The 18,956-nt window shown below is 44.7% G+C and overlaps 1 protein-coding gene across 1 annotated transcript in view; it reads right to left on the minus strand.

Moving 5' to 3' along the window:
- The window catches only part of LOC126091895 (RNA-binding protein fusilli-like), a 1,039,987-nt gene that overhangs the window by 851,195 nt on the left and 169,836 nt on the right, over window positions 1–18,956 (minus strand). The window contains exon 3 of the mRNA XM_049907191.1: window positions 1,186–1,230. The gene's annotated coding sequence lies outside the window, so the exon portion shown is untranslated. The remainder of the gene's footprint in view (window positions 1–1,185; window positions 1,231–18,956) is intronic.

The following is an 18,956-nucleotide window of genomic DNA, read 5'->3' on the forward strand; positions in this document are numbered from 1 at the left end:
GTTTATTCCACAATATCAGTGAAACTATAGCAGATCGCTAGCACAGCAATTGGCTACGCTTTTTCTCAGTTTCGTAATTCCAGTCTCCTTAACGGCGTATACCTGCTGACAAATGTGATGGTGAGAGACCGTCCTTCAGCTCTACTACGAATACAGTTCTACTTCTTTCTTAAAATTTATTTACCTGTACATAATACTCCACAGGATGTGATTTAATTTACTTTCCGCCGAACTGTAGTAATATAAGGCTCTCAAGCTTCCACCCACTTTTCGGACGATCACACTCGACCTACTGAAAAAATAAATAAATAAATAAATAAATAAAGACACTAAATGCACACTGAATAAATCTTTTGGTGCCGGTCAGTCAGTAATTACTTAAGCTTTTATATATGGAAACTGCTAATAAATTGTCCCATTAAAAGTTTCTCACTGGGAAACTGTATCACAGCCAGCAAAAGGGAAAAGCGTGTTTTGTTTCGTCTGTCCTTGAAAAAATGCCTTGCCATTATCATTAATCTCATGTATTTTCCATTCAGTGTTTCCATACAACTGGCTGAAGTTTATGTGTTCTTCAAAAAGCCCTATGACTTTCTGCCACCTTTGTGTGAAAACTTTTGGGCTACTGTTCTGTAACACAGCATCCCTGATGGGTCCAATTTTTGCTCAGTGTGGAATAACGCAAGCGGAAACAGTAGTGTACTAAGAACGATACAGACAATATGACCAGATACGGAGAAAATGCTGCGACCACCGACGCCACACTACGTGCGTCGTTCTGAGGCTCGTGTGAACGGAGACGATGTCTGTGGAAGGAATCAGATTTGACGGTAACGTGGTATCTGGCATCATGATTGAACAAGCGCCATGACTGGTTCTGGCAAGGCTGCAACGCTAAGATCCACAACAATCGTTAACATATCTCTAGACGGTTGTGAGGGGTCATACCAGACGTAAAGTAATGACTGTGACCTATTACAACCAACATTATAAAATTATCTTCCTTCGGAGGCATTTTTAGTCATTACATATATCACCTACAGAATTTTCGCTGTTGCCTTCTCAAGATTGTCATTTATAGACTGGAAATACATTTCAGAACTGAAGGTACAAACAATAAATGAACTTCACTTGAGAAAAGACAACGCTGAAGATTAAAGGTTAAACAAAACAAAATAAACTTACCAGGAAGCAACAGCGGATGAAGCCAGGGCAGATATTCGTCAACACCTGAGGGAAAAAAAGAAAGTCACTCCATTCAGCTCAGATCTAGGAAATCTCTACTGATATCCTCTTAAAAATCAATAATTTCACTCTCAAAACATTTTACTCTGCAATTTATGTAATATATCAGAAATTACTACTAGGCGTGATCCTAGTGAAGTGGTTCGCCCTGCCTTGCCGTAAGAGAAGCTACAACGAATTATTAAAGGACTTCAAAAGCAAGTGGCACATTATTATTGCAGGTCAAGTAACCTTTATTGAAAGCTGCATAAAACTTCAAATTGACCCAGATACATGATACTATCTTTCAAAATAATCACCAAGTATCTATAAATAACGGTCGCAACGTTATACCAATCGTTTAATTCCTCGACGATAGAAATCCGCTCCTTGCCCACGGAGTCATTCGAGAGCCGCTGTGTGAACGCCCTCTCATCGTCGGAAAGTCTGCAATTGGTGCGAAACAGTTTCTCGATGATGATGATGATGATGATGTTTGGTTTGAGGGGCGCTCAACTGCGTGGTTATCAGCGCCAGTACAATTTCCCAACCTTTGCTCAGTCCAATTTCGCCACTTTCCTGGATGATGATGAAATGATGAGGACAACACAAACACCCAGTCATCTCGAGGCAGGTGAAAATCCCTGACCCCGCCGGGAATCGAACCCGGGACCCCGTGCTCGGGAAGCGAGAACGCTACCGCGAGACCATGAGTGTCGGACAACAGTTTCTCGAGTGCCTGGGCATCATCGTCTGTGGAGATGTCGATGGCCTTTCTCCCCACGCCTGCGCCGCCTTGGTCGAATTGTTGCCACCACGTCGCGACGGCTGGAGGCGACATTGCATTTGGTCCATACACTTTCAGAATTTCACTCTGAATCTGTGTGCCAATTCAGACGCTTTGCCCATAAATAACTGTACTCTCCCGTGTACTTCAAGTATGGAGTACGTATCCAGTTACCGCTTTATTTCACTCCAACACTGACGCACCCGTTATGCGTACTGCGGCAGAACTGTGTCTACAGGAAACAAAAGCATGTACTTTCTTCTGACAACGCGCCACTCATTTTGTGCAATTATCTCAACGTGGGACACTAACTTCTTCGTGGTACCTCGAATATTTCATTCCACTTTTCCTGTTAACGAACTCGATACAAACTTCGATGAGACATTAGGCTTCTCCGTTACACGAAAGGCTTCGAATGAGACAAACAAAGCGTCCCAAATCCCTTTGACCAGAACGATATCTTTGACTGCAGATTTTAAACAAAGTTCTGTGACAAAGAAACTCAAAAGTGTAACTCAAGTAGAACACCATTGCTACCAAGGTAGAGGATCATAAGAGGACTGCTTTTTCTGCCATGAAAAACCAACACCTGCCGCTTGGAAATTTGAGAAATTGTGGCTGGATGCTTAGTTTGGTAACGTGGATCCTCCTTTTGTGCAAGAGACATATACTCTCAACTTGTCTCTTACTATACATGCCATATTACGCTTGCAGACACTTAAAGTATGAGCTGTAACGGTTGATTTATACTGGTCGTTCTTTCTTGTGTTCCAGGGCTGTTTGTCCTAACTCTGCAGCATGTTCGTTTCATTCGATCTCTCTCTCACAGTTCATACTGACGTTGACGAAAGTCTTCTGCTTCGGGTGAGGCGTAATTAGAAACTATTCTAAGCATTTTTTTAAATCGCAGATAAATTTTCCTTTGTCGTGAAACGTAAGCAATGCTTCCGTCTGTTCTTACACTCTATTACACGCTTCCCAAAATGCTGCGATTGGATGATACATTTCAGACAATGAATTGAGAGAACATTAGAAAGCGAAGTTAGGCGGCAATATTACGATTAGTGATCGAAATATTCAACAGAGGATAACCTACGTCAGCCTATGCCTGGCGTGAAGACATTGTTATCTCAGCACGCGAAGCGTATTCAAACGACAATCCGTTCTTCGGCGGTTCTTCGATGAGGATTCAGATACCGGATGTAAAAGGCATCGCAGATGGGGAAACAAAATTCTGACCTATTATTCACGAAGGCCGGACGTCAGAGATTTCTCTGGATATCCACCACATTGTGATTCCTCAAAGATATTCGAAGAGCCCAAGCACAAGAGGAGTCATATCTCCTTTCGCACCATGAACGGTAAAGGAACACTGCAGCACGTGTCATCGCCATTACTCTTTCATATATAAAAAAAACACACTGAGACCTACCAACAGTTTCTTCACTTGGCACTGTTTCGAGTCCTCCCTAATGAAGGAGATACCCAAAGACACAATTCCCGTGGATATACTGATCTTGTAGTAATTTTCTGACCGTTGTTGCATGCCCAAGAATTCATCATACATTTCATGTGATCTTAAATTTATAAATATCAAACAAAAACTTCGAGTAACGTTTGTTTATTACGATTCAATACAAAAACAATAACAATAGAACGATGCCTGAAATAACTCGCTGTTTCAGTGCTGCCATCTTCACCATAGGTGAAAACAGTACTTCGCCATATTGGAAACAAATGCACATCTGTAGCTGTCAAAATGACTGCTTGGCACACCCGTCCATATTATGTCAAAACTCTCATCACAACTACTCAAGTGTCCCCCCTTCAGCTGAGGCTGTTGTTTTAATTCTAGTGGATATTGATGGCATTCCCATGGCATCAGACCTCTTCATCGGAATCACTATGCATCTTACAAATCAAGTGAAATGTAAATTTAAGTTATGTTGATATCTAAAAACAGATAATTCAGTGCATCCAAATGCAAGACAAGTTGCCGGTTCTGCTCGCATGCACAACGTGTTTAGAATGTACTGATTTAACTGGATTGAAAGGTGGTGACAGAGCTAAAAACACACAAAAACACTAGAAAAATGCCAAAATAAAAATTAGTCAGAATGTTATCACGACATATAAGAGGCGATGGAAAAGTTTCCATTTGAGGGCGTTGCTGATGCTTACATGCAATCTAGCGCGACTCCGATGCGGGTGTACAAATACCGACTTGTAGGCAAGGAGTTAGTGTGGCCTTCGAACGGAAAATTTTTGATCGCTCTTTAGCCATCAAACGATTCAAAAAGTGTTAACATGTGTGTGAATTTCTAAGGGACCAAACTGCTGAGGTCATCGGTCCCTGTACTTACACACTTCTTAAGCTATCTTATGCTAAGAACAACACACACACACACACAGACACACACACACACACACACACACATGCCCGAGAGAGGACTCGAACGTCCGGCAGGATCCGCGCAATCCGTGACATGCCCCTCTAACCGCGCGAACACTCCGCGCGGCTCAATCGATTCAGTTCGATCAGAGGATTACGAAGCTGATATGGGATTTTGTCTAAGCAAAGTATTACAAGTGTTATCGACGTATCTTTATCGATGTTTTAATAAATTAATAATAATTATAACATCGTATTTTGAGTAAAACTAATTATGAAAATCGTGGTATTTTGATCTTGTGCTTCGAGTGAAATACATCAATTGCTTCAAAAAGCTTCTCTAAGGAACACTAAATTAAAATGAACAGTGTTCTCACATGAGGCTTTGCAGTTTTAGTTGACTGAAGCTATATGCAACAAAACTATGTACGTCGTTGCGAATGAGATGTCGTTCTTGACTTCCAAAACATAAAGCTGGGGCTAAGACAAATAAAAAACGCAAAACTTGAGCCACACGAAGAAAGCTGACAAAGTAAATGTAGTCAAAAGATTGATTTTGGAAGGGACGCATAATTTCATGCAGCTGTATGTAGTGGCCGAAAGTGTCTTATGTTATACCAGAACTTTTTTCACGACGAATTTTGGTTATGAGGAACAAAGCCGTTTTCATCTGAAGAAATCTACTTGGTGTCAATACAGTGGTGGCAATCGATCTCGGGATTTGTGAAAAGAGCGGCGAGTTCACTACTGTTGGAACTGGTTGTTTCCTTCCGTATGGCAGGCAACAGTCAGACTGGTATCCCACCGCTGTGCGGGGTGTCTCCAGACAAGTCTTCCCTGGTCATCAGAGCTTACTTCGAAGCGGGATTCATCACTGAAGACAATTCTACTCCATTCAATGTGATTTCAGGCCGAAGACGGCCTGACAAGCAAGAGTGATGCTCTGGGCTGCCATTTCTTTTCATAGCAGGACCCCTTTGGTTGTCACCTCCGCCACCCTTACAGCACAGCAGTACGTCGACGACATTCTACGCTCCGTTTTGTTACCCTCCGTGGCAAGCCATCCTGGGCTTTTATTTCTGCAAGATAATGCCCTCCTGCGCACGGTGAAATTTTCTACTGCTCGTCTTTGTACTTGCCAAACGCAACCTTGACTGGCAAGGTTGCCAGATTTCTCTCCAATTGAGAACGTTTGGAGCATTACGGCAGGGTACCCCAATCAGCTCGTGATTTTAGCGACCTAACGCGCCAACTGGGCATAATTCTTTCGTGGTGTGGTTGTTTTATTTTTTGGAGTGTCATACCAGTTGAGGTTCGCCGATATGGTAAGATCAGAAAGGAAACAGCCAACAGTTTTAAAACTACCCACCCTGCTCACTCGGTTGCTGTTTACGTAGTCAACCCTAGGCTTGGTTCTGTGCAACTCTCTGTTCCTGTCTATTGCATCTGACATCTCCAACATTGTACACAACAAAATCTGCCTTAAATACTCACATCTCTGAGTCTTTCTTCTATCAGCTTTTGCAACGAGTCATGTCGTAATTTGTGTTCAATCATTTTCTTTCTTCGATTCATTAACTTCAGTGATGGACATATACTGACGCAAAAAAAAAAAAAATCCAAAGCCAAGAAATAATTAATGTAGTGTAATGAAATTTAGGGAATACACTTGTCTAGGTAACATATTTTTTGATTTGCGTTGCAAGTTCACAGGTTAATTTAAATGCGAGAAAAGCTAGGGCAAATGTGAAGTGCTGATACCTTAATAACCTGTGTAACCGCCAGAATGTTGAATGCAACCACGCAAACGTACAAACATTGTGTCGCACAGGTGCCGGATGTCAGTCTCTGGGTTGGACTTCCACGCCTGTCGCACACAGTCGGTAAACAAAGGGACGGTTAAGGCTAGTTGTGGATGACGCTGGATTTCTCGTTCAACGATGTCCCATATGCGCTCCACTGGAGACAGAAATGGTGATCGAGTAGGCCGAGACAATATGTCGACTCACTATAGAGCACGTTGAGCTACAACAGCGATATGTGGACGAGCGTTATCCAGTTGGAAAACATGAATGACAACACAACAGGTACAATCAGCAGATTGATGTCCAAATCTCCAGTCAGAGCACGTGGGATAGCCACGAGCGTGCTCCTGCTGTCACACAACATCGCACTCCTGACCATAACTCAAAGTGTAGGTCCAGTGTGTTTAGGCCGCAGACAGATTGCTTGCAAGCACTCACCTGGCCTCTTTCTAACCAACACCCTGCCATCACTGGCACCTAGGCAGAATCGGCTATCATCAGAAAACACAACAGTCTTCCACTCCGCCCTCCAATGAGCTCTCGCTTGACACCACTAGCCGTCGCTTGACACGACTGAAGTCACAAACAGCGATGGTTTACGATCAGTGGAATGTACGCTACAGGTCGCCTGGCTCGGAGCTGTCCTTGAAGCAACCGTTCTGTAACAGTTCGATGTAACACTATAAAGCCAACTGCTGCAGACGCAGTACAATGCGCCACAGTCATACGCCGAACACGACGGTCTTCCCTCTCGGTAGTGCCACCTGGCCGTCTGAGCTCTGTCTTCTTGGGACCACCTTCCCGCGACCACCACTGCCAGCAATCACGTGCAGTGACTGCATTTATGTGAAGTCCTTCTGTAATATCACAGAAGGAACTTCCAGCTTCTCGTAGGCCTATTACACGACCTCGTTCAAACACAGTGAGCTGTTGATAATGGTGTCTTCGTCGTCTTAAAGGTGTTCTTGACTGACATCAACTCACTACGTCCAGTCTCAAAGGTGACTAACACTTACGACAGTTACAGCGCAAATCTGATTTGCACAGCAGCGCCACTGCTATGCGACTGGCGCGAAATTTGAGCAGACCTTTGTTCAGATGTAGAAACAAACTACCAGCTTTCGTTTATCTCGCGCAGTTCCTTTTGGCGTTGGACTTGTTTTTCCGTCAGTGTATGCTGTCGGTAAATTGTTGCAAGACGTCGTAATGGAATGAAATCGCTAAGTATACGTCTTTGCCTCAAATGAGTATTTCTTCTTTACTTCTGCCACGCATCAGTTGACACAGCAACGATAACTGCTGACATTTTGGAACCACGACAGGTGCAACAGGTTCTTCAAGCACCCTACTCATCTAATTCGAGAAACCACGAAACGCGGGAAAGAAGCAAATTCTCTTCGGCTGAATAGGCTGCAATATATCAACGGGTTTAAAACTCTCTACTAATGATTTCGCTAAAGACTTTCGGTATTGTCCTTATACCTGTAACACTTTATATTACAATGTCTTAATTACCAACAGTTTATTAAAACCGTACACGATTCCGTACAGCACTATGAAACTACAACTACTGAGAAAGACACTAGGTCTCGATGGAATTCCTAACACATTTTAAACGGAAGACATTGTAGAGTGAAATGACAACAAAAACGGATGCCTTTGCAGACACGCTGCCAGGATTGTAACAGGGCGGTGCAGCCAATATAAAAGCTTAAGACGAATCCTTAGGGAACTTTTATGGTCCCGATAAACCAAAGTCTGTACAGAATTTGCTGGTAATTTAGCGCCTCTTTTAAGCGTAACGTACTAGAGAGACCCAGTTCCAGTAATTGGAAGAAAGCATAGATCACACCCGTCTATAAGAAGTGTACCAGCAGTGGTCCACAAAACTGCCGTCCAACTTCAGTAACATTCATCTGTTGTAGAATTTTAGAACACATTCTGAGCAAAAACATCCCGAAGTGAATGACCTCCACCATGCCAACCAGGAAGGCATCCAAAACGTCCCTCATGCAAAACTCAACATGTACTTTTCTCACTATCATCTTGGACGCTTGAGAGCCATCGATCAAGACAGACAAGTACATGCGTATTTTTTGACTTCCCGAAAGTATTTGGCTCAGTTCCACAACCACGTTTATTAACTAAAGTACGATAGTATGGGGAGCGAAATTTGTGACTGGACTGTTGCTTTCTTTGTAGACAAGACATACCATCGTATTTTCGATGGAGAGTGGTCGACAGACGTAAAAGTAACTTCATGTGTGCCCCATGGAGGTATGCTGGGGCCTTTGCTGTTAATATTGTATATTAAGGACCTTCCAGCCAATATTAACGATATCCCAGACTCTTTGCAGCTCATATATTTATAATCAACTTCTGTTTGAAAAAATCTGCACAAATATTCATTCACATCTTGGTAAGATTTCAACGTGGGGCAAGATTGGCAACTTGCATTAAATGTTCATAACTATAAAATTTTGCACGTTACAAAACGAAAAAAAGTAGTATCATATGAGTAGAATATCAGTGAGTCACAACTGGGACCCACACAAGTATAAGGAGCGATCAAAAAGATTCCGTTTGAGGGAGTTGCTGCAGTGTATATGTAACATAGCGCGACTCCGATGCAGGTACGTAAGCACCGACCTATGAGCATGAGATTAATGTCTGTCTGGCGTGGTGCGGTAAATGCGAAAACGTGATCCAAGGCGATATTATTAGCGAATGCATCTAAACAGGACCAAGATGCTGTTAATCTAATCTTGAGCGCCGAAGGACAAACATCGGTAGATATACATCGGAATTAAGGTCCGGGAAAACTGTGACAAGCTGTAGTCCTACCTCATGATAATGCATGTCAACATATTGCAAATGTCGTAACGCAAAAGTTTATCCAGCTCAAGTGGGAGATATTCGAGCACCCGCCCTGAAGTCCTGATCTCTTCCCATGCGAAAATCACGCCTTCGGTCACTTAGAAATGGCCTTGAAGGGTCGACGATTCCTGTCGGACGAGGCTATGCAGCAAGGTTTTACGGACCACTTCACACTGTTGGACGTGGTGTTTTGCCAAACGGGTACTTCGACCGGGTGCATCGGTGGGATGATTGCCTCAATATTCACGACGATTTTGCCTGATTGCGATACCGATTCTGGACTGTGCGGCCTCCGAACGGAAACTTCTTGATCGACCCTTATACCTTGGTTCAAGAGATTTGTTTCAATGTGAAATGTAACGATCGCAAAGGCATCAGTCATAGGTGAAGCAGGCGGCTGACTTCAGTTCATAGGTAGAAGACTGATTCGAAAACACTAGTGCGGCCTACTCCAGACAACTGCTCAGGTTTGTTGGCCTCGTACCAAACAGGACTAACAAGGGGCAATGAATGCGTACAAAGAAGAGTAGCACGAATGGTGCTTTGATCCATAGACGAGCATCACGGAGATGCTGGAAAAATTGAACTGGCAGACGCCTGAAGATAAACGCAAATTATACTGTGAAAGCCTCTGTATGAAGTTTCAAGAACCGGCATTAAGTGAGGAGTTTATTAATATTCTACAGCCGACGGCGCATCGTTTCCGCAGACACTGTGAAGACAAGATGAGATTAACTACGACGCGCACAGAGGTATTTGGGCAGTCACTCTTCTTGCACTCCAAACGTGAATGGAACGAGAAGACCCCCAACACGTAGTATAAGCGGCAGTACCTTTTGTAGTGTACTTCATAGTGGTCTGCGGAGTACAGACGTTGATTGTCGCAAAAACCTTGTCGGATATAAACCGCAGTACGTTAACCCCTTTTATATGTTGTACATTAACTTTTCTATTTTACGCGTGCACCCAGATGCGTTTCGCCTTATTTACAAGGCGTCTTCAGAGGGTGTCCTGAAATATTACGTATTTGAACATTAGGACATAGATTTAAAACATATATCTCGAAGTGTATGTAATAAAATGGAAAGCCGGCCGCTGTGGCCGAGCGACTCTAGGCTCTTCAGTCCGGAACCACGCTACTGCTATGGTCGCAGGTTCGAGTCCTGCCTCGGAAATGGATGTGTGTGATCTCCTTAGGTTAGTTAGGTTTAAGTAGTTCTAAGTCTAGGGTACTGATGACCTCAGATGTTAAGTCCCATAGTGCTCAGAGCTATTTGAACCATTTGAATAAAATGGAAAGGTACTTATGCATCAGTCTTTAATTCATTGTTTGCAATACAAATAGCTGTCTTTGGTGTGGAAAACTGGGTGAAAGCTTGCAGTGCTTCTCGTGGTCACTCCGTTTTCGAAACGTAGCACTGTAACTGCCATTTTCTGTGGATACAGTGTCAGTCGTTTTTTTAAGTGTTGCCAACTTTCACATCTTTTGCTTTCTATGGTTTTTTATTTAGCGGTTTAATTTTTTTATTGTTTACACTGTGAGGAAAGGAAGGGGATCTGTGATCATCTGTTGGCGTTTCCGTCTGTTATACGATCAATCAGTGTAAACAGTGAGTGATTAGTTATATACAGTTGGTCATATAGTAGTAGCAATTTAAAAAAAAGTGTAATATTTCAAACGCCAACCGAAGATGCTTTTTAAGTAGGGCCAAAGGCGTCTGGGTGCCCAAGTAAAATGAAACGTTGATGTGCACCATTCCCATATGCGTTTTTTCCATTAAATACTGCAATTATATTCAGCTGCTGAGAAAATGGCCACCACAAGAGGCCTGTCGCACATATTTAGGATGCGTCAGTTATGCGCCTCCGTCATGTTGCGCATTGACATCAAAGATCTTAGAACGCGTCCGTCATTTTTTGCCTTGGCCAATACGGGGATGGAGTACGAGAGGGCGCGGTAAATAAGCACCCTTCGCCAGTTACTGTCCGAAGTCTGCTGAGGCAGCGGCCGCCAAGCTTGGTTGACTGCCGGTTCGTTGCTCCGCCGCGAGGGGTCATTGAAACCGTCGGTGGGAGGAGTACGGGCAGGGGTGGGGGAGACCGCGGCGGTGGGGGGGCCTCTGCCAGCCAGGTGGTGCCGGCGCGGCGCTGGCAAAAACTCAATTCCGCCGCCGCGCCCAGGAATTCAGTCTCCCTGCCTCCCTCCAGCTCCGAGGGAGGGGGAGCACGGACGCGATACGACTACGAGTAAATTTAGACTGGCGACCGCTACGCAAAAAAAGTTGCTGTGTCAGTTCTTTTTTTTTTCTTTTTTAATTCGATGGAACGAGGGAATATCAATGCAGATAATCCCCGTCCTGTTTCTGTGTGCACATGCTGTGCTCGTAATTACCGAAAATATAACAGCTGCTGGTTCATCGTGAATTCCCGACATTTTGGAAAGCCGCAGGGGAATATCAATGAGATGTTCGCGCTTTTCATCTGCAATACCATTTCTTTTTATTTTTCTCGTTCGCGTATGGGAGTGTCTGGAAGAAAGCTGATGTTGCTCTCGAAGAATCCTATACCGTCGTAAACTTAGACACATGTATTCCAGAAAGAATCTCACGTAGCAGTCATGAAATAAGTTTAAGAAAGATTAGGGTATATGGATCTTAATTTTGCCCTAGCTGAATAAGAAAATGAAATATGGCAGAAAATTGCTAATACTGGTACTAAATAACATCCGGCCACACACTCTGCCGAGGCAGAATTATGCCAGCATAATCTCATTGCGCCATGCTCGGTGTCTGTATGCTACTGAGAGTAAAACTGCACGCCAGTATGGCGTAAAATACCTATGTTCGCGTACATGCACTGAGACCAGAAAACCGTCCTCAAGGTATGTTACTGCGGTGGTACTCTATTCGAAGTTGGCTGTGTCGCGGATGGTGACAATGGATGGAAATGAGATGGAGCACCAATAATCGTGGCGAAAATCAAAGCCTCATGGATGTTTATGGTGGTCTGAAGTTGTGTGGTACTTCTGATGGTTATCAGTAAGTCGGATGGAAACGTTAAGACCGGTCGTCCCTTCTGTGCTTTCCGAAAGGTGTAAATTAGATGTCAACAGTTAGTTTTACTCTCTCCTTTAATTCTTATTTCATTCTCACACCAAGACAAAAAACATCCGTTCACGATCCCGTTGCATTTCTTGTGATGCTTCATTTCTTCTTTTCAAGACAGCCGTTTTGTCCGCTGTCACATTCCCCTTGGTCCGGTGATACGTTACGCATGTGGTTTCGTCACATGGCGTAATTATAGTATGGTCTATAAACGAGATACCTTTCCTTTTGTATGAAAGAAACTGTTTTGATGATTATTGCTAGTCTCGATTTGATGTGTGAAACAAGGTTATTTAGTCATAACTCCTGAACTACGAATATGGACTTCTCACCATCATTTCAGAGTCGATCGCTGCTCTAGAAATTTGTAGGGAATGAACTTTTGTAATAGTAAGATAGCAAAACAATATAAAGTATTTTAATCCAGAGACTGATGCACATTATGAGTAATGTAGGTAGTTTCCGTTTAAACCACAAATGGTTAAGGAAGAACAAAGAGAAGTTTTAGCAGCCGATTTGGTCGTGTCCTACGATTCCCACCACGGTTTTAAGAATGGGTAAGAACTGTAAGAATGAAGAATTTTCCGCAACTGTTTCTTAGCAAAATCCTTGAATCATGTATCGGGATAATACGCCTACTTACAATCCACCGAGAGTCAAACAGTCACAAAAAGAACATCAATAAAGCGCGCGCTCCACACACACACACACACACACACACACACACACACACACACACACACACTTTCAAGTTGATACCGTCGACCAGAACATTGTTCCGTAGATTCCTATTGGCTCTACTCTCTAACGAAAGGTTAGCACCGACCGGCACGGCCACCTGGACTAATTTTTAATAATTGCCTTTGAAAAGCCCAACTGCCAAAGAGAACGGCACCAACTGGACGCCAAACTGCCTATCACGCTTAAAGAGTACGCAGTTCTCCTGGAATTTTTAGCCCATGGCAACTCTAAAAAAATTAGTTGGCATTCTGCATTCCAGAAAAACAGTTCCAGAATGACTGACTTTAACTTCGATTACCTGCTTTCCCACTGTTTCCGTTTCCTGGCAGCAAGCAGAAACTTTCACTTCTATTATTACATCACAACATACAAAAACGTTTCCAGTGATGGAATGGACATGACGTTGGGATTATGTCAGTATTTCTAGCCTTTCCGAAAAGCTAACACCAATTTAGTTTAAGTACACCGGCGAAGAAGCTGGCCTGTAAACAGATCCTTGCTGTGTCAGTTACCTGTATCACTCTTAATGTGCGCCAATCTCTGGATTTAAATACTTATATGAAGGGCTTATTTCAATAGTGGTACAAGTCCATTACCTACACATTTCTGCCTATAATGCTTCTGAAATTAATGATCCAAACAAACAGAAAGAAAGGTTCATCTCTAGCAAGAAGCCATATGCTTGAATCTCAACTGCAGATTTTTCAGCGCTCATTTAACTTTAGGACTCTGCATCTCAAGATGAACAAAAATGGACTTGTACCACTACTGAAATAAGCCCCTCATATATTGTTTTGCTTCTTTACTATTATGAAAGCTCATTTCCTATAAATTTGTAAATAATATGTGATGGAAACAATAAGTGTTAAAATACGACACGTCGCATTAAAATACGAGACGTCATCCATTACCAGATTGTGGAATGTGACACTGGTTTGGTAGCGTTAAGAAAATTAAAAAATAAAAATAAAAAACAGCTCAGAGAAAAACATAAAAATACATTAGTACGAAAACAACTGTTGTTGGTGGTGGTGTGTTTCAATCCGAAGACAGCTTTGATACAGCTCTCCACACTAGGCTAGCCTCTTGAGTATGCCTGTTCATCTCTGCATAACCACCGCAGCCTACATCCTTAGGGGCATGCTTAGTGCAATCAACCATTGGTCTCCCTCTAAAATCCCCCCCCCCCCACACACACACACTACATCTACAAACAAACTGACAGTTCCTTGATGTCCCAGGGTGGATGCTATCAACCGATTTCTGTTTTTAGTCAAGCTGCGCCAGAAATTTCTTTTGTCTCCAGTCAGATTCTCTATCAATTATCCGAACTACCCATATAATTTTCAACACTTTTCTGTACCAACCTATCGTCCAAGTTTCACGTCCATACAAGGCTACTCTTCACACAAATACCCCCTGCAAAGACATCCTAACACCTAAATGTACACTCCTGGAAATTGAAATAAGAACACCGTGAATTCATTGTCCCAGGAAGGGGAAACTTTATTGACACATTCCTGGGGTCAGATACATCACATGATCACACTGACAGAACCACAGGCACATAGACACAGGCAACAGAGCATGCACAATGTCGGCACTAGTACAGCGTATATCCACCTTTCGCAGCAATGCAGGCTGCTATTCTCCCATGGAGACGATCGTACAGATGCTGGATGTAGTCCTGTGGAACGGCTTGCCATGCCATTTCCACCTGGCGCCTCAGTTGGACCAGCGTTCGTGCTGGACGTGCAGACCGCGTGAGACGACGCTTCATCCAGTCCCAAACATGCTCAATGGGGGACAGATCCGGAGATCTTGCTGGCCAGGGTAGTTGACTTACACCTTCTAGACCACGTTGGGTGGCACGGGATACATGCGGACGTGCATTGTCCTGTTGGAACAGCAAGTTCCCTTGCCGGTCTAGGAATGGTAGAACGATGGGTTCGATGACGGTTTGGATGTACCGTGCACTATTCAGTGTCCCCTCGACGATCACCAGTGGTGTACGGCCAGTGTAGGAGATCGCTCCCCACACCATGATGCCGGGTGTTGGCCCTGTGTGCCTTGGTCGTATGCAGTCCTGATTGTGGCGCTCACCTGCACGGCGCCAAACACGCATACGACCATCATTGGCACCAAGGCAGAAGCGACTCTCATCGCTGAAGACGACACGTCTCCATTCGTCCCTCCATTCACGCCTGTCGCGACACCACTGGAGGCGGGCTGCACGATGTTGGGGCGTGAGCGGAAGACGGCCTAACGGTGTGCGGGACCGTAGCCCAGCTTCATGGAGACGGTTGCGAATGGTCCTCGCCGATACCCCAGGAGCAACAGTGTCCCTAATTTGCTGGGAAGTGGCGGTGCGGTCCCCTACGGCACTGCGTAGGATCCTACGGTCTTGGCGTGCATCCGTGAGTCGCTGCGGTCCGGTCCCAGGTCGACGGGCACGTGCACCTTCCGTCGACCACTGGCGACAACAGCGATGTACTGTGGAGACCTCACGCCCCACGTGTTGAGCAATTCGGCGGTACGTCCACCCGGCCTCCCGCATGCCCACTATACGCCCTCGCTCAAAGTCCGTCAACTGCACATACGGTTCACGTCCACGCTGTCGCGGCATGCTACCAGTGTTAAAGACTGCGATGGAGCTCCGTATGCCACGGCAAACTGGCTGACACTGACGGCGGCGGTGCACAAATGCTGCGCAGCTAGCGCCTTTCGACGGCCAACACCGCGGTTCCTGGTGTGTCCGCTGTGCCGTGCGTGTGATCATTGCTTGTACAGCCCTCTCGCAGTGTCCGGAGCAAGTATGGTGGGTCTGACACACCGGTGTCAATGTGTTCTTTTTTCCATTTCCAGGAGTGTATAATAAACGTTAACAAATTCCTCTTTTCCAGACATTTTTTCTTGGTATTGCCAGGTTGCATTTCATATATTCCCTACAACGCCCATCATCATTTATTTCGCTGCCCAAATAGCAAATCTCATTTACTACTTTTAGTGCATAAATTCGATTACATTCAATTCTCCTTGTTTTATTTTTGTTGACGTTCATCTCATAGCCAATTTTGAAGGTGCTATCCATTCTGTTCAACTTTTTTTCTAAGTCCTTCGGCTGTTATAAGTAGAGCCGGCCGGTGTGGCCGAGCGGTTCTAGGCGCTACAGCCTGGAACAGCGCGGCGGCTACAGTCGCAGGTTCGAATCCTGCCTCGGGCAGGGATGTGAGTGTTGTCCGTAGGTTAGTTAGGTTTAAGTAGTTCTAAGTTCTAGGGGACTAACGACCTCAGAAGATAAGCCCCATAGTGCTCATAGCCATTTGAAACATTTTGTTATAAGTAGCGGAACAAAGCAGTTGTCATTCCAATCTCCACTGTTGCCAGATGTATCCAAGATGGCGGCGTTGAAATCATCCAAGATGGCGGCCTGTAGACTTGGCAACAGCGCATGTGTCATCCAAGATGGCGGCCGTGATGTCATTCAAGACGGCGGATTTTGGCGGGAAGATAGGTCACTTGGGCTACCTCCGCTAACCTAACCCCATCCCCCCCAGAAAATGGTGGGAAGTTCAAATTCCATCAGGACAATGCAACAAACCTCTACTAACCTAAGAGAATGTCGGGAAAATAGGTCACTTGGGCTACCTCCACTAACTTAAGCCAGCCGACCACCGCCTCCTCCTAGGAACTGGCGGGGAAGTTTGAATTTTGGAGGGAAGATAGGTCAATTGAGCTACCTCCAATAAGCTAGCAAAATGGAGGGAAAGAAAGGGCAGTTGGGCTACCTCCACTAACCTAAGTCCCCGGACTGCTACCTTATTCTAGGAATTGGCTGGAAAAGGACTCGACCTGTGCTACACTTAAGTCTTTTCTTTATTTTGCATGCACTATTTATTTAAACAATTAGAGGCAGTGCCACTATCAAGTATAGTCGCCATGGGGTTCGGAGTCCAACTGACCTAGTACACAGACTGCCACCAGAGGGTATTGCTATCCATTCCATGACGTAATCCAAGATGGCGGTCTGGGGTGGGAGGGAAATGGCAGGAAACAGTGTGGACACCATGGGTTCTGGAGTCCAACTGCTCTATACACAGTACTGCCACCAGAGGGCGCTATTGTCCATTCCGTGACGTAATCCAAGATGGAGGGAAAAAATCGAAGGACACACTGTGGTCGCCATGGGGTCCAGAGTCCAACTGACCTAGTAGTCAGTACTGCCACGAGAGGGCGCTGTCGTCCATTCTGTGATGTGATCCAAGATAGTGGGAGGAAATATCAGGAAACAATGTGGTCGCCATGGGGTCCGGAGTCCAACGGATCTACTACACAGTACCACCACTAGAGGGCACTGTCATCTGTGGCGTGACATACCCGAAGATGGCTGTCTGGAGGGGAAAATGCCTCAGCCTGCGCTGGGCTGCTGGAGAGATGAAGAAGTGTACATTATTTTGGGACAATGGATTTTAGATAGTATATTTATCACACTGATACAGACCTGTAAACTACTCGTAAATTATTGAAGTAACGCTCTGCAGACATGCAAATAACTCCTAAATTAGCGAAATAATTTCAGTACACAGCACACAGACATGCAAACTCCTTCTAAATAATGCAGTACTTTGATGTGGGGACACGAAATCAACTCGTAATCTGTCCAAATAACACATAGCACAGCCTACACACCTGCTCACAAAATAATGCAACAGACATGCAAACAACGTGGGCAGGTACCGCCCGCTGCCCCCTGTCCACTGGACCACACAGGATGCTACCGCACACGCTCCCTGATCTCGGGATGCACCGTCAGCTGCCACGCACAAGTGTCCATTTGGGTCACTCAAGCATGCGGTGGTGGCATCCCTTTGATACTTGACACCTGAGAAATTCCTCTGGAAAGACAAGATCTCCTAGGCACCGTTTCTGACGTGACTAGACAGGAGCGAAGACCTATCTGCAGAGCGCAGACAATCCAAGGGCGCGTGGGCCACCGCTGGACGCAGGCCAGTGTGAGGCATCGCTCCCACGCCGCTGCTGCCTACAGAGAACAGGTGAAAGTTCGGTCTATTTTCGGGTATACAGTTAAGAGTTCTTCGAGTGTTATACTGATCCCACAGAACTCCAAGGCCCGCTCACGGCGGTCCCATATGCGAGACGCCTCTGGGCAACTAGTGTGTTTACCTTTGCTGTCGCGATACCTGCGGATACTGACGGCAGAATAGCAAAGGGTGCATTCCTCCTAGCAGTCCTAATAGGACAGCATGTCTGTCACTTAATTTACCCGTCAAACTGCTGCTGCTGCTGCTGCCGGTGTGTGAGCACCATTCGCCATTGTTTTCTGCAGGCAAGAGTTTCAGCTGCAAAATTATCTTGCACAGATCGCTATACTGCACTGATAGTTAAATGCCACCAAAAGTTGTCTGAAGATCATCAAATACATACAAGACTCACAAGAATATTGCGAACCAGGAACATATTTACCAGTGTACCTGTTGTTGTTGTTGTTGTCTTCAGTCCTGAGACTGGTTTGATGCAGCTCTCCATGCTACTCTATCCTGTGCAAGCTTCTTCACCTCCCAGTACTTACTGCAACCTACATCCTTCTGAATCTGTTTAGTGTATTCATCTATTGGTCTCCCTCTACAATTTTTACCCTCCACGCTGCCCTCCAATGTTAAATTTGTGATCCCTTGATGCCTCAGAACATGTCCTACCAACCGATCCCTTCTTCTTGTCAAGTTGTGCCACAAACTCCTCCGCAATTCTATTCAATACTTCATCATTAGTTATGTGCTCTACGCATCTAATCTTCAGCATTCTTCTGTAGCACCACATTTCGAAAGCTTCTATTCTCTTCTAGTCCAAACTATTTATCGTCCATGTTTCAGTTCCATACATGGCTACACTCCATACAAATACTTTCAGAAACGACTTCCTGACACTTAAATCTATACTCGATGTTAAAAAATTTCTCTTCTTCAGAAACCCTTTCCTTGCCATTGCCAGTCTACATTTTATATCCT

The sequence above is a fragment of the Schistocerca cancellata genome, chromosome 7 (genome assembly GCF_023864275.1).
Source record: "Schistocerca cancellata isolate TAMUIC-IGC-003103 chromosome 7, iqSchCanc2.1, whole genome shotgun sequence".
NCBI classification, from domain to species: Eukaryota; Metazoa; Arthropoda; class Insecta; order Orthoptera; family Acrididae; genus Schistocerca; species Schistocerca cancellata.